We start from the raw sequence: 12,897 nt of genomic DNA, 5'->3' as shown, positions 1-12,897 counted from the left end.
CAGCGCTAGCTTAAAGCGAGCGGCGAGCGTGCTTCCATGAAAACGTAACGCGCCTATACCTTCCCCGTTCTTCTCGCGAGCGGAAATCAGACGCGAGGAATTTCCTCGCGGAACAACCGCGCGACCCCGCGAGGCGCATCCCATGGTAGACTCCGCTCGCCGAAAAGGGCGAAGAGGTCCCGGGGGCCAAAATGATTGTGAGAGGCAATCGGCCAGCACATCGGTGGGAACGATCCTTCCTTCCAGGAAGGTAATTTCAAGTTGGCGGGTAGGTGGTCACGCGATTGCGTCTTACATGCGGACGAGCCGCGAACGGCGGAGCGGGCTCAAAGGCGAACCCGATCCTTCGCATCGGGCCCGAGTTAAAGACTACCTGTCCGAAAGCAAGTCTGTCGGGAACCTCGGATCGCCCTCTCTCCTCTTCCTCCAAGTACTCGCCCTCGAAAGGTTCACGGCTACGGATCGGGATCGAAAAAGACGACGGTGTTGCCTCGAATCGCTCTTGTCCATAAGAGACGGTTTATCAAACGACTACTTTTAGAAATGGTGACTCACGTGTTGGGTCCCTGTCCGGACCTGTCCGCCACCGGTCCGCGTGCGCGAATCGCAGGGAGCCGGTGAATCGCGCGTGCTTTATCTGTGGTTTCCGCCGAGCCGGAGATTCCCCCGTCTCGTTTTGCTCGTGCGAACGGGCCTTGAGCGGGTTTTCAGCAGGCGTGACTCATCTTCGATGCGCGGTTTCGATATGCGACGAGAGATCAGCCGGAATTGCGCCCGGCCGGCCGGTCTTTTCGACAGGTTGATGAAAGAATCTGTCCCGAGCGCGGGCGTTTCAGCCAGCAGATGAGTGTCATCTCGCTGGTTTGTTTGTCGCGAGACGGGGACGGTGACCTCGTTTGCTCAATGCCCGTAATCTCTAGCCGGGGACGAGTCTCCGCGACATAGAGCACGTATGAATACGTGTTCGTATGAATATGCATGTCGCGATATGAAGCTGATACAGCGTCACGTGGAAGTGCGCTATCTCTGCTCGGTAAGATTTATTGCTCCGGAAAAGTGATCACGCGTAGTACCTGCTAATGGATTTATTAGCGAAATTCTGCCAGGAATAACTTAATGACGAGCCAGTCAGAGACAAGTCACAGTGAATCTCTCTCGGAAGTCAAACTGATCGATTCTGCTTCCCGGTACCATAAATTTCTGAATTTCGAGCCAAAGCACGCGATTAATGCTAGAATCGCGAAACTGTTTTGCAGAAAGTGAAATGCAGTCAGTCGGTTTGGCTTCTGAGAAGCTCGTTTGAGAAATCCATTCTTAGGAAGAGAGAGATCGCCGCACTGAAGGAGCGGGAAGCAGCAACGCGCTAACAAATAAGGAGAAACGATGCGAACCTCGAAAGGGAAACGAGAGCCCCAACTACGCCTATAGAAAAACCGGTATATTAGTGGTCCCGAACGCGAAGCAAAGTCTCGCGAGAGCGGGGTGCGCCAGCATCCGATGCTGGCACGTCACGAATACAGAAGAGCCGAACAATATTCGGCGGTGCGCCTATCCATCTCTCCGTTCCTCTCTTCCCCCCCCCCTCTCTCTCTCTCTCTCTCTCTCTCTCTCTCTCTTTCTCTGTCTTGCGTGCACTTATACACACGCGCACACAAGCGTGAAGGATACCGTGGGAACGGGCCCCGGTATAACAGGTAGTAGGATAGTCTGTTCTATCGTGTTCCCCACGCTGTCCGAGTGCATCCATGCGTTATGCGATGATGCGTGCGTGCAATATCGATTTTTGCTGAATTTTATAAACCTTCTCCGGCCTCTCGACAAGTTTGTTAATTATCCGCAGAGTCCTGAACACGCAGAGCTCAACACGCAAACGCGTGGGTAGGTGTAAAAGCGACGATGACGCTCCGAGACGTAACAATAATACGTCGAAAACATATATGAAAGTATAAAATGTACATTTAGGCGAAGATAAGATACATTTAAGCTAAGATGTTAAACAAAGCGTCAAGTTGCGACGACGCAATCACAAGGTGCAAAATGCATGTTTTATTATTCTGTAACTACTTCTTTACTTCGTAATTATATTTGTCACATACAAGTGATAAATGGAAGCCCGCTTCGAACCTGCTGATACGCACGAATGTAACGCGCCCATCGTCCTGTGTGTTTCCCCTCACGCGCGGTAGAACGAAAGTTACGCGTCCGCGAGGAGATCCGTTACCTTACGTCACTGTGAGACCCGCTCGCTCCTTTCTTCCGTTCCCGCAGTGTCGGTCTGTGCGATGTCCACGTCCACGACCGCCGCCGTTATGCCATTAGGCTCGATCCGCAATGTTCCTACCAACTGAACGTAAAACTGACAGTCGCGACCGCATGCACGGTTGCTCCGACGTGGCTGAGCGCGCGCGCGCGCGCGTTCGCGATCTCGTATCACGATGCACCACAAACCGCACTCGGGCGACGTTCCTAACCTCAACCTCAACCAAACCCCACTTCGCGACACGTCCGCCGCTGTGACACCGGACGGGGCAACCCGGTTTTCCCTCGCTCGTGCGTGATTATCGCGCTTTGGAGGTGCGGTCGCGCTTTAGGGGTGCGATCGCGTTCGGCGGCTTTGTGACGCGCGCGAGAACGAAACAAAATCCACGTATAGCTCGTACGCGTTACAACTTACGTTCACGGCGCGCGCGCGGTGCTGCGACTGAGACGCCGCGTGTGGCGTGCGCGGTTTTACGCGACCGAACGGCGCTGACGTCTTCCTTGTCGCACTAGCGGCACCGACGCGCACCACGCGACTCGCTCTCACGCGGATGCCCTGCCCACGAGCTGGCGAGACAGCGAGACCCTGGTTTCTCGATGCTTGACCGGTAGCGGTCAGTGTCATTAAGAGTATGTAGCAGTACTATCGCGATACAGACTGATTGTGAGTAAAGTCTGACATCTGACGTGAAACGATAAACAAATATTCTGTTAGTCGTTTGATGTTGTCTAATTCCATTTGCGTTAGCGGGATACGCAATCATCTTGCAGATGTTTGAGTATTCAAGTACCTGCGAACACTAAAAAAATAGGCGTGTTCGACGTTGTGTGTTTGCGCGTTACTTCTCCAACCGTCGAACATGCCTAATTTTGGCGGAAATTATATGCAACAGGAACACGCAAAAACCATACGCATACATGCATTGAAACAACACACTTAGCGTTCTAATTTACACACGACGAAACACACGGTGTAAAAAGTGTTTGCAGAATAACACGCTTAAAATGTGTAAAAATAACACACTTGGATTTGGACAGTGTATGCGGCTGTATGCAAACGCCATATGGTGCTTTATAAACGTTGATGGTACTTGAAAGTCGCAATAATATTTAGATGAAAATTTCAATTTAAATGTAAAACGGTCATTAGCGAAGAATAAAACGAAAAGAGCATTAAAAATTCATTTGTACGTTTAATACTTTTGGATAAAAGCACGAGTGCAGAATGATTGCATTTAATTCACAGAATTCCTTTTTTAATGGAAAGCTCCGTCGTGCGAAACGCGGAGATCCGCGATTCGGAACGAGATTTATTTAAATATCACTTTCATCGATAGCTCGTAACAAATGTAGCAAGTCAAGTAAACTGGAATAAATACATCTAATCAAAATCCCGGGATCTTGAGCATTCGAATCACGTCGCGTGATACTCGTTATCGCGCTATGCCAAGCATAAAAGAGCGCTCGTAAATCCGTTAGGTGACAGGTAATAAGATTCCGGATTATCGATCGCGAGTGCCGGTCAATCATAAATTCGTTGCGTTTCTTCGCTCGGGATAATTCACGATCGACCGGCTGCTGTTTGTTAAGCGCACTAATGCGCCTTGGAAATTGACATGGAAAAAAGGTAGTCGCGGAATTAGCAGCATCGACCTCCTTCTGCCATAACAGCGACACCGTGACCTCGCGAAGCAATTTGGTGACACTCTTCGCAATCATGCACGTGTCGCGCGTGCCCTTCCCGTGTACGTGTGCACGACCGGATGCACCACGTATTCAGGCTCATAAATATACTTGGAAAAAGGAACACGCAATTCGCCGATTCTTTCAGCACGAAACTGCTGGAACCGTATATATGTTCGGTCAGCTAATCGCGTCATTCAGCCGAAGAGATATTCTTTTCAGATATATTCTTATCACGGAGAAATTGTTGACTATTGGAAGACACTAGATGGATGCAATGGTGCATCCGATACAAGTGTCGTGACCTCTGTCAATGCATCTGAGATTGCCGTGACGACTGACGAGTCGCAACCGCGAGAGACCTTCCGGCGAGAGGCGATCGATGAAAACGAGGCTCTATGCCGCTCTAATTCCCGCTGCCGAAATGGGAATTGTTCTCCTCTCGGAATACGAATCCAGCCTCTTATCTTGAGCCTCGGCAGCCTCGGCTCGCAGAAGTTAGGCAAGAAAGACCGTCTCTCGGCGGTCGGGTAGGATTTTTTACCCCCGACTGTTGCAACTTTTCTTTGCAGGTACAAGTTTTCGTTCGCCGCGGTCGCATGAAGCATGAAGAAACCGTGTCGATCGCGTTTCATCGCAAAGTGCAGAAATAAGAGTCACGTAACGCGCAAAGCCGCTGCGTGACCATGATTGGAGGCGAAGTTGGCGTTAATACGAGTAGCTGAACGTGAAATCGAAACGAGGTCAATTATAACTCCTCCGATAGGATAACAAGGTCAGCGTGGGAAACGTTATTAACCGGAAACCCGCGCGCAATTTATTGTAACCGCGAGTAACGTCTTTTAACGATAACGATAACGGATAACGCGTCACGACGGAGGAAATTGGACGCGGCGATCGAAACGTGGTCAAACGTGGCGGTTTCCACTAAAAGCGACTACGGCACTGCTCGTCAGAAAATGGCGTAGGCTGTGGCAAAGGGACGAGACTCGTATATTTCCAGGAGGACAGCCACCACTGGCGTGCTCTGGATTTCGATGTGCGCGCCGCGCCGCGCGTGCGATACCGATCCGCTTGTCGCGCGTGGGAGCCGACGCGACGAGCCGTCGACGAGGCGCATTCACAATAAGTCGCAATTGCCCGCGATATTCCGCCGGTAATTCCGCCCGTTTGTCGACGCTTATTATTAGGTCCGTGACCACTTAACCCCGCCGACAACTTGACGTTAATTACGTTCGTTTCGTTTCTCGCGCCATTGCCGGCGAATGCTCGGCTCGGCGTGGCTCGGCGGATTTAACTTCAAGGAAATTCGTACCCGTCGCAGCATTGAAGCTCAGCGTTAATGGAAGTGCAGCCTATCGCGGTTTGTCGTGGTCCAGCAAAAAAGGTCGAACAAACTCGATCCGCGTCTGAAACTTTTCAGATCTGGAACATCCTTTGTATAAGGATCAATCAATTGCACTTCCTCCGTCGTGCATTTCTTGCTTTTCCAACAAACATTTAATGTTCGTTGAAAATTAGTGCGATTTGCTGTCTATTTTATTCTGCAAGCCTTGAAACTATAAGGGCAGAAACACAGACTTTTGCATAACGCATAAGGAAATAAACCAATCAGAATCCTCCATTTTCATCCCAGAGAGAGAATTTATTTCCTTATGCATTATGCGTTATGCGTTATGCAAAAGTCTGTGTTTCTGCGTCCTAAGTATCTACGAATGCGCGTGAAATTCTTCAACCTCCGTCACGGTTCACTAATAATGGCTGATGACGGACATTTGAACTCTCACGTAGCCTCACGTCGTCGTTGTACTTCCATCGTCGATTGCACCAACTCCTCGTCATGTATATTTTATTTAGCGAATATTTATCTAACAAAATAAAATCTACGACAATTTACGACTTATTATGAATACATCGTCTTCTAGCGAAACAGTAAATTCCGACCTTACACTTTATTCGCAAATTGAAAGCTGCAACAATCGCGAAATTTGTACATTACAATTATCGAAGCGTATATTATAATTCCGAAATGTACGTGGAAATACTTTCTCCCACGCACATTTATTTCGATAAATCGCCCCCGATTGTCTTGCAATATTAAGTACCACTATAATTGTGCGTGAAATCTATCGACGTATAAGCAAAATATAATTGATTGTAAGGGCGCCAAAACTTGTAAACGTTACATTTCATGATTAAAGCACTCAAGTAGTCAGTTGTCAGCTACAACAGTTTATTCCGGATCCAAAGGGCACTACACTGATTGTGAGAAAAATTTCCAACCGATTAAATAGTGTTTCCGATTGTGAATTTTGTTTAAACGATTAAACCGATTAAACGATGAATATATCCGATTACCTTCATCGGATCCGCGATCATCTTCTTTGTCTTAATGCAATTTAATCGGATATATCCGTTTGTTACTACTTATATAATCGATTATAGATTATCCGATTAGATATTTTTCTCAATGTATGTGCAGCCATAATTAATTATCCCGCTTATTAAAACGAAACAAGCGATTTTCTCTCGCAGCATCGAAGCAAATAGTGAAATATTTCATCAAACCGACAATATGAAATATATGTTGCAATTTCGATATGCCGGAAATATCTGAATTACTTTAACGGATGAATTACATCCCAGCTACGAGAAAAGAAATAAAGATGCCAGTTTGGCAGATTTACCTTGGCGACGATCCTGCTTGACCCGAGCCGGACTATCCTGATGCTGCAAGCTTCAATTGACCTGGAAAAAAAATATTACAGTACGTTCTAGTTTCTTGATTCTTAGAAAAAATATTTTAGAGTGATCGCTTTCTCGCTGCGGCTAGAACAAGTAGAAAGGAATTGATGAGTTATACTCTTGATAAGCAATAAAGATGTTCTCTTTATCCTGTCGGCTTAGAGAAATTATATGGTTTAACTCGATCTCGCTCTGGTAGGATTCGAAAGTACATAAATATGTCAGCAGCGTTAAAAACGAATCAACGATAAGATTAATTAACCTGGTAGATAACACACGCGTTTACAGCTGAGTGAATTCATCCGGTTAAATCCGGTTCGCAGAGATTGATATATCGTTTCTTTAATTATTACTTCACATATAGGACATTCTCGCGACACAATCGTCCTTCTTTTGCTGAAAATTGTTTGTTTTCTTGCGATCAGACGTATTTAATGAAAGTTCGAAAGTTAACTGCTCGAACACTTTCTTCACGTTAACATTATATCTGCAAAATGTCCGAAAATGTCAAACATTATCACTAGAAACGCGAATAGCGTCAACAAGCGAATACCGACAATTAAATTTGCAGGTTGCAATGACATTTACGTGATTCGTTCGTATGCATGTGCGTTCGTACTTCGTGCGCCCACGCGTAGAAGAGGTCACACATTTTACGTTATACATTTGTCGGGCGACGAGTCGGTTGATTCTTGTTTTTTGCTATTCCCGCTAGTCTTCCGTGGGAGCACGAAAATTTAAAAAAGGTCAACCGCGAGCGCCGAGCACCAGATGTCCGTGAGATAATCCAATCTCACTTTGGAGAAAGGGATCACAACAATTAGGGTTCTCGTATCGATCGTTTCGTCTTAAGGCTCGCCAGTGTGCGATATAAACAACGGTAAGCGCGGGGAAAATACGCCGCGAAAACACCACGACGATCGACAACAAGCACGAAACCGGCTGAGAAACGAGACTCAGCCGTGAGTGCAATTTACGATGCCAAGGGAATAATTATTGCTGGCCGAGCGCGACCGAGGGCGGAAAAATTCAGGTTTTTCATTAGCGACCGGGTTTAATGGGAACTTTTTGGAGAGGAACGCGAGGAGGTTCCGCCTCGCTGGGGCGACTTTCCAGGCGCGGGAAGGCCTTCGCGCGTTCTTTAGGATTCGCCGGGCGACTCGGGGTATTGTTAGCACGTAACTTCTGAAAGGTCACAAGAGACGAGCAGACGCGCTCCGTGGAATCGTCGGTAGAATCGATAGTAAAAGGTAGCACGGCGAATCCCCGTGGTAAGGCCTTCCTGCTCCATCGCGTAACCCTGCGCAACGCTCGCGCACACATCGTGTATCCTGGCCGCGTAGAGTTGTATCCGCATAGAGAGAGAACAACAATTAGATCTGCACTTCCACTCCTCGTGCTCCCGTGCCGCGTAATGCGCGCTGTTTCGCTGATGGAGTTCCCGGCCCGGCCATCTAATTTCGGCAAACATCTAATTGACTCCGGAACCCGACGGAACGTAATTGACTTTAAACAAGACCGCGAGGCAAGGCGAGGCGAGCACTACCGGTACCGCGCGCGTCGTTAATGACACAATTTCACGGCTCGCGTAAATCGAATAATCTTAATTAGATTTTCGCGCGCGTGCACGAATCGCGGAGCATGTAAAAATCAAGTTATCGGCGGTAAAACCGCGATAGAATGCGCTCCACACGTGAGAAAATAAAGCGACGCGGTTTAAACGCGGAGAGAAATACGATCGGACATTGTCGGCAGCGTGGATCTGATAAGTTTAATCGCGGCGAAACGGAAAGCCTCGAATAAATCGGCCTTGGGTGCCAGGTTTGCGTAAGGCTATAGCACGATGGATAGAGACGTGCATTATTCCGGCGGCGCGGCGGCGGGTCAAGCCGGCTGTAGCCCGCGAGAGTCGTAATTTTCGAGAGCTCTTGGAAAACGCCTTGAAACGCTACCAAGTCCTGACAGTCCCGTTAGAGGTTTCTTTCATTAAACATTCAGTATTTTTCATAGAATTAACAGGGATGTCGCCCATTTGCCCATTTTAATCGAACGCAAGGCGGATAGCGCGAAGGGGAGACGGCGCGAGTTAAATGCAGAGTCCGCCCGGCTTTCTCTATTTAATCGATCATGCATCGTAACGCGCGGCTATAGTCCGATATAGTTGTCCCGATTCTATCTAGTTCCAGTTGGCGCATAATTTATTAAGGGCTGTCTAAGAACGTGAAACGTATCCGAGGAGGTGACCGGTCGGCCGGCGAATAGGATCGTTATCGCCGCTGATTTCCATGCCGCCGCGCTCGTTCGCTCGCTCGCGCCCACGACGGACGAAATAGAGCAACGCCGAAGCGTGCGTTGCAACGAGCAAGACGCAGCCGCGCGCGGCTTTCTACTTGGTCCGCTCGGACCCGCGATCGAAAGAGCCGCTTGCAATCTCGCGTTTTACTGCTTCAAAGGTATAATATTTCCTTCGCGATTTTTACGTTTTCGTTATCGCGATTATCACTTGACGTGTCGAGGTTTTCGCTCGCGAGTTCCCGCGCATTGCGCGCGAAACACGTTCCCTGAAATTTATTCATCGCATATATTTTCGTCCGTCCACACACTGCGGTATTTTTGCTGTCCCAATTGTTGCCTCATCCCGCTCAGCGCGGCTGATGGATTCCACTCCGGAAGCAAATTCAAAAGACCATTGTTGCGCTTCCGCGTTTCTGCACAGCGACGTCCATCCCGCATATCGCACGTGCATAATGCCAACGTGCATTTATCATGTATCATTACGGTATCTGTTCGCAGACAAATGAGATCGTAATTTCGAGAAAATACGACGATGATTTATATTAAATTAGAATCCCGTGGCAACGTCGAACGAGACGCAAATAAACCGACGCGCAACGCTGTTCGCGCAGAGTTCCGGATGCAATTACGTCTCAGAGACAACTCGCAGATTCGTCGATTATATTTTCCCATTTTCTTCCGAAAGCGACTAAAAAGTAATGATTGCGCAACGCAAACCCTAACGAACGATGAAGACGGCGATTGTGATAAATGACAGCGATAAGGCAACGAGCGAGCTAACGAGTTTCGTGACAGAGTTACCGTACGCTCGACGTCACGAATGCTTTCACCTTTCTTCAAGCTCGAGCAAAAGCTAATCGAATGAAAGTTTGATCTCGATTAGGAGAGATTATTACGAATGCAGCGATATGAGTGATGCAGCAGAAGGAGGAAAGGAGGGGAGAGAGGGATCGCGTTAAAAATCGCCGGAAAATCTGGCGAAGGGGTCGAGGATTAATTAAATTCCGTAGAAGTAATAACACCTCTCTCACGTGCGTTCCCCGGACTCCCGGACAAAAATGGGTCAAGCGCGAGGAAATCCGAATGAATCCGCGTCCACCGTGACCATATTCGATGAGCGCAGTTATGACGATTTTCAGCGACGCTTTATGGCCGATTACGTTCCATCAACGTCGCTTCGATCGCGGCCGACGCGCGACGATTTTATTTCGCTGCGCCGACATGACCGAAATTACGAAGAAGGTAAACGACGCAATCAAGAGGGCTTTAGGAGATACGGCTCAATTTAGTCGAGAAACATTCAAGGATATTATCTATTTCATTGAACAAGTCTCTGTTACGTGGAGGATGAGTTCGAAGAAGCTCGATGAAATATATGTGTGTACATGCGCACACACACATATGCGCGCGCGCGCGGATATTGTTTTATAATCATGGTTTTATTATATTTTATTATGGCATAACGTTTTTCTTTACGATGTATGACCGCGTAACATTGCTATCCTCGAGGTGAACCGAATCGTAGAAATATTCTCTCTCTTGTCGCCGTTCCTATGACGACAAAATGGAAAGGGATGTTCGATCGCCGAGTGTGACACAACGGGAGAATTCTTAATCTCTCCAGCCTTGAAGCGCAGTAAGATCTCTGAAAAACTCTTTTGCGTTTCCGCGTCCATGATAATCGGCAAACGAGAGTTAACCGGCCGGAGAATCGGGATATTATTACGCACTGATAAGCCGTGTTCTGTTATACGCGTTCGGAATCTGGAAGCAACAGGAATCAGGACAGTAAATAGTTCCACCGAATTACGGAAAATTAATTTGAATTTCTTGCGTGCGTTATCATTCGATTCTCGCAGAGGAGGACCGGTCACCGGAAAATTAATTCCCATCAATTACCGAAAGATCATGATCGATCGCACACTCCAGCGGAGTATGCAAGAATTCATTAATTAAGATCTAAATCATCTCTTGAGGCAGCGCGAGTATCTCGTTGCTCTAATCTCCATGGATGAATGAAAATTTATCGAGTAAATTTGGTAATGAGAGATCGCGCAGCGCACACCTGCTGAGCAATAATAGATCGTAAAAATCCAACGTTATCTACAAGACAACCGAACACTTTCTAAATTATTTTACGACACACGTATTAATTTATTCATTTTTCTTGTGCACAAGATACCTCTTTATTCATTATCCCTGGTCGTAAAACCTAAACCAATGCAAAACGAACGAACGTTCTCTTGGATATTAAAACTTGTAATATTCAAGGATGATATTCCAGGAGGATCGCTTAACTTTTGTGTTTATAAATATTGCCGTTACTTGCATTTCGCGTTACGCTACCGAGGCTTAAAACCAGCTTCGTACTCTCCTCTACTCGAATGCATATAGATGGAAATGCATAAAGTTATCTCGGAGTTCAAATTATGTATTATATGCGCTACTACAGAGTCGTGAAAGTCGTCGAAAGTTTCACGAAAACGCCTCCATTAATAATGCAGCGTTAATAACGCGGCAACGTAACAATCATTGTTAGCGTGTTTCAAATAACGCACATGTCTCGCATTTTTCAAATCTACACACACACACACACACACACACACACACACAGCGACTCCAGTTCATTAAATAAAGGTTCGCCCAATTTCATGGCGTCAGATTACGGTTTGGACGATGATGACGGAACAATAAAAGGGAGCGCGCTCTTTTAATTAAGTAAAAACTTTATTTGATGAAATAGGAATGATTTCCTCTCGAATTGCCCATTTGTCACGATACGCGAGAAATAAACGGCAGCTGCTTCATCACGAGGAAATCAAGACACGAAGGACAAGGCGACGGAAAAACAGGGAGCTCCTTGGCTCACGTGCATAACGCGTGGCATGAATTAAACATACGCTGTGTGCGATCCGGGCGATGGAGATCCAAGGCGAATGCCGAGGAGCCTGGCAGAGAAATGAGGGGAGGAATGAAAAGACAACTCGGTGAATTGGAGTCGGGCGAGGGAAAAAGACGGGATGCGGAAGGAAGGAGGCAGGGTCGTACTCACATCCGTCGAGAGCCTCAGGCGTCGTGAAATTTTCAAGATCCCGTGGAATACCTAACGATCCCGCTACTCCTAAAAAACAATTAAATTATAAGTGCAGGTAGGTAAAGATAATTTCGCGGTATTTCAGGGTACATCGATATCTCAATATCGAGACTATCGATCTTTCCAGTGGTATTTGTTGGGGGTTGCCTGCATTTAGGGCGAAGTTCGCGACTCCGTGGAACGTCCTATCGACTCCGATATTGGTTATTCGTGGCGTCCATCCCTAGCCGCGAGCTTGCCCAATGACAGGAAAGACAATGGCTGGAGTTTACGATCGAGTTTGAACCGCGGAACTTGGCTCGGAAAATCGAACGGTACGAGGAACTCGAAACTCACCCCTGTGCTGGAGCGTCCGTGACGACCTCCCTCGCCACCCTCCCAGCCATTCTCGTACGCGCTCGTTAGCTTTCGGCTATCTCCGTTGGCGATCGGCCGTGCAACCCTCTCTAAAGACGAAGAATGACCGGGGAGCGATCAGCAGCGAAGAGGGCGCGGCCAAATACGACCGGGGAGCGATGAAGAGCGGCTACACGAGCATCATCGATGAAAAGCGATAGAATCCTCCCGAGAGAGCAAACTTCGGAGGAGACGGAGGAGAAAGCAGGAAAATACGCACATGCGTGTACGCACGTTGCTTCTTTTTCCCTCTCACGTTCTCCGGTTACGCGTAAACGCCTAACATCGGAGTACGCTCGTGCAGCGAGCAGAGAACCGTGACTCCTTGTCGCGGCTCGAAGAAAGGGAGCGAACACAGGAGAGCCAGCCACGGTCAGAGATACGCGTACACCCTCTCACATATACAAACACCCGTGCAAACTCGC

General features: G+C 47.7%; 1 protein-coding gene across 2 annotated transcripts in view; it reads right to left on the bottom strand.

The window, feature by feature from the left end:
* Positions 1–12,839, bottom strand: part of LOC105281300 (MICAL-like protein 1) — a 33,944-nt gene extending 21,105 nt beyond the window's left edge. Inside the window, exons 1-3 of one of the 2 annotated variants that reach the window (XM_011342420.3) lie at positions 12,413–12,839; positions 12,035–12,103; positions 6,630–6,690 (exon numbers count right to left, since the gene is read on the bottom strand). The gene's annotated coding sequence lies outside the window, so the exon portion shown is untranslated. Of the gene's footprint in view, positions 1–2,221; positions 2,709–6,629; positions 6,691–12,034; positions 12,104–12,412 lie in introns of those variants that run through there. The other variant, XM_011342419.3, reaches the window with a different exon arrangement.
* Positions 12,840–12,897: the final 58 nt, after the last annotated feature.

Source organism: Ooceraea biroi, chromosome 9, assembly GCF_003672135.1.
Source record: "Ooceraea biroi isolate clonal line C1 chromosome 9, Obir_v5.4, whole genome shotgun sequence".
Taxonomy (NCBI): Eukaryota; Metazoa; Arthropoda; class Insecta; order Hymenoptera; family Formicidae; genus Ooceraea; species Ooceraea biroi.
The sequence above is the reverse complement of the archived record's forward strand: the minus strand, read 5'-3'. Positions and strand labels throughout refer to the sequence as shown.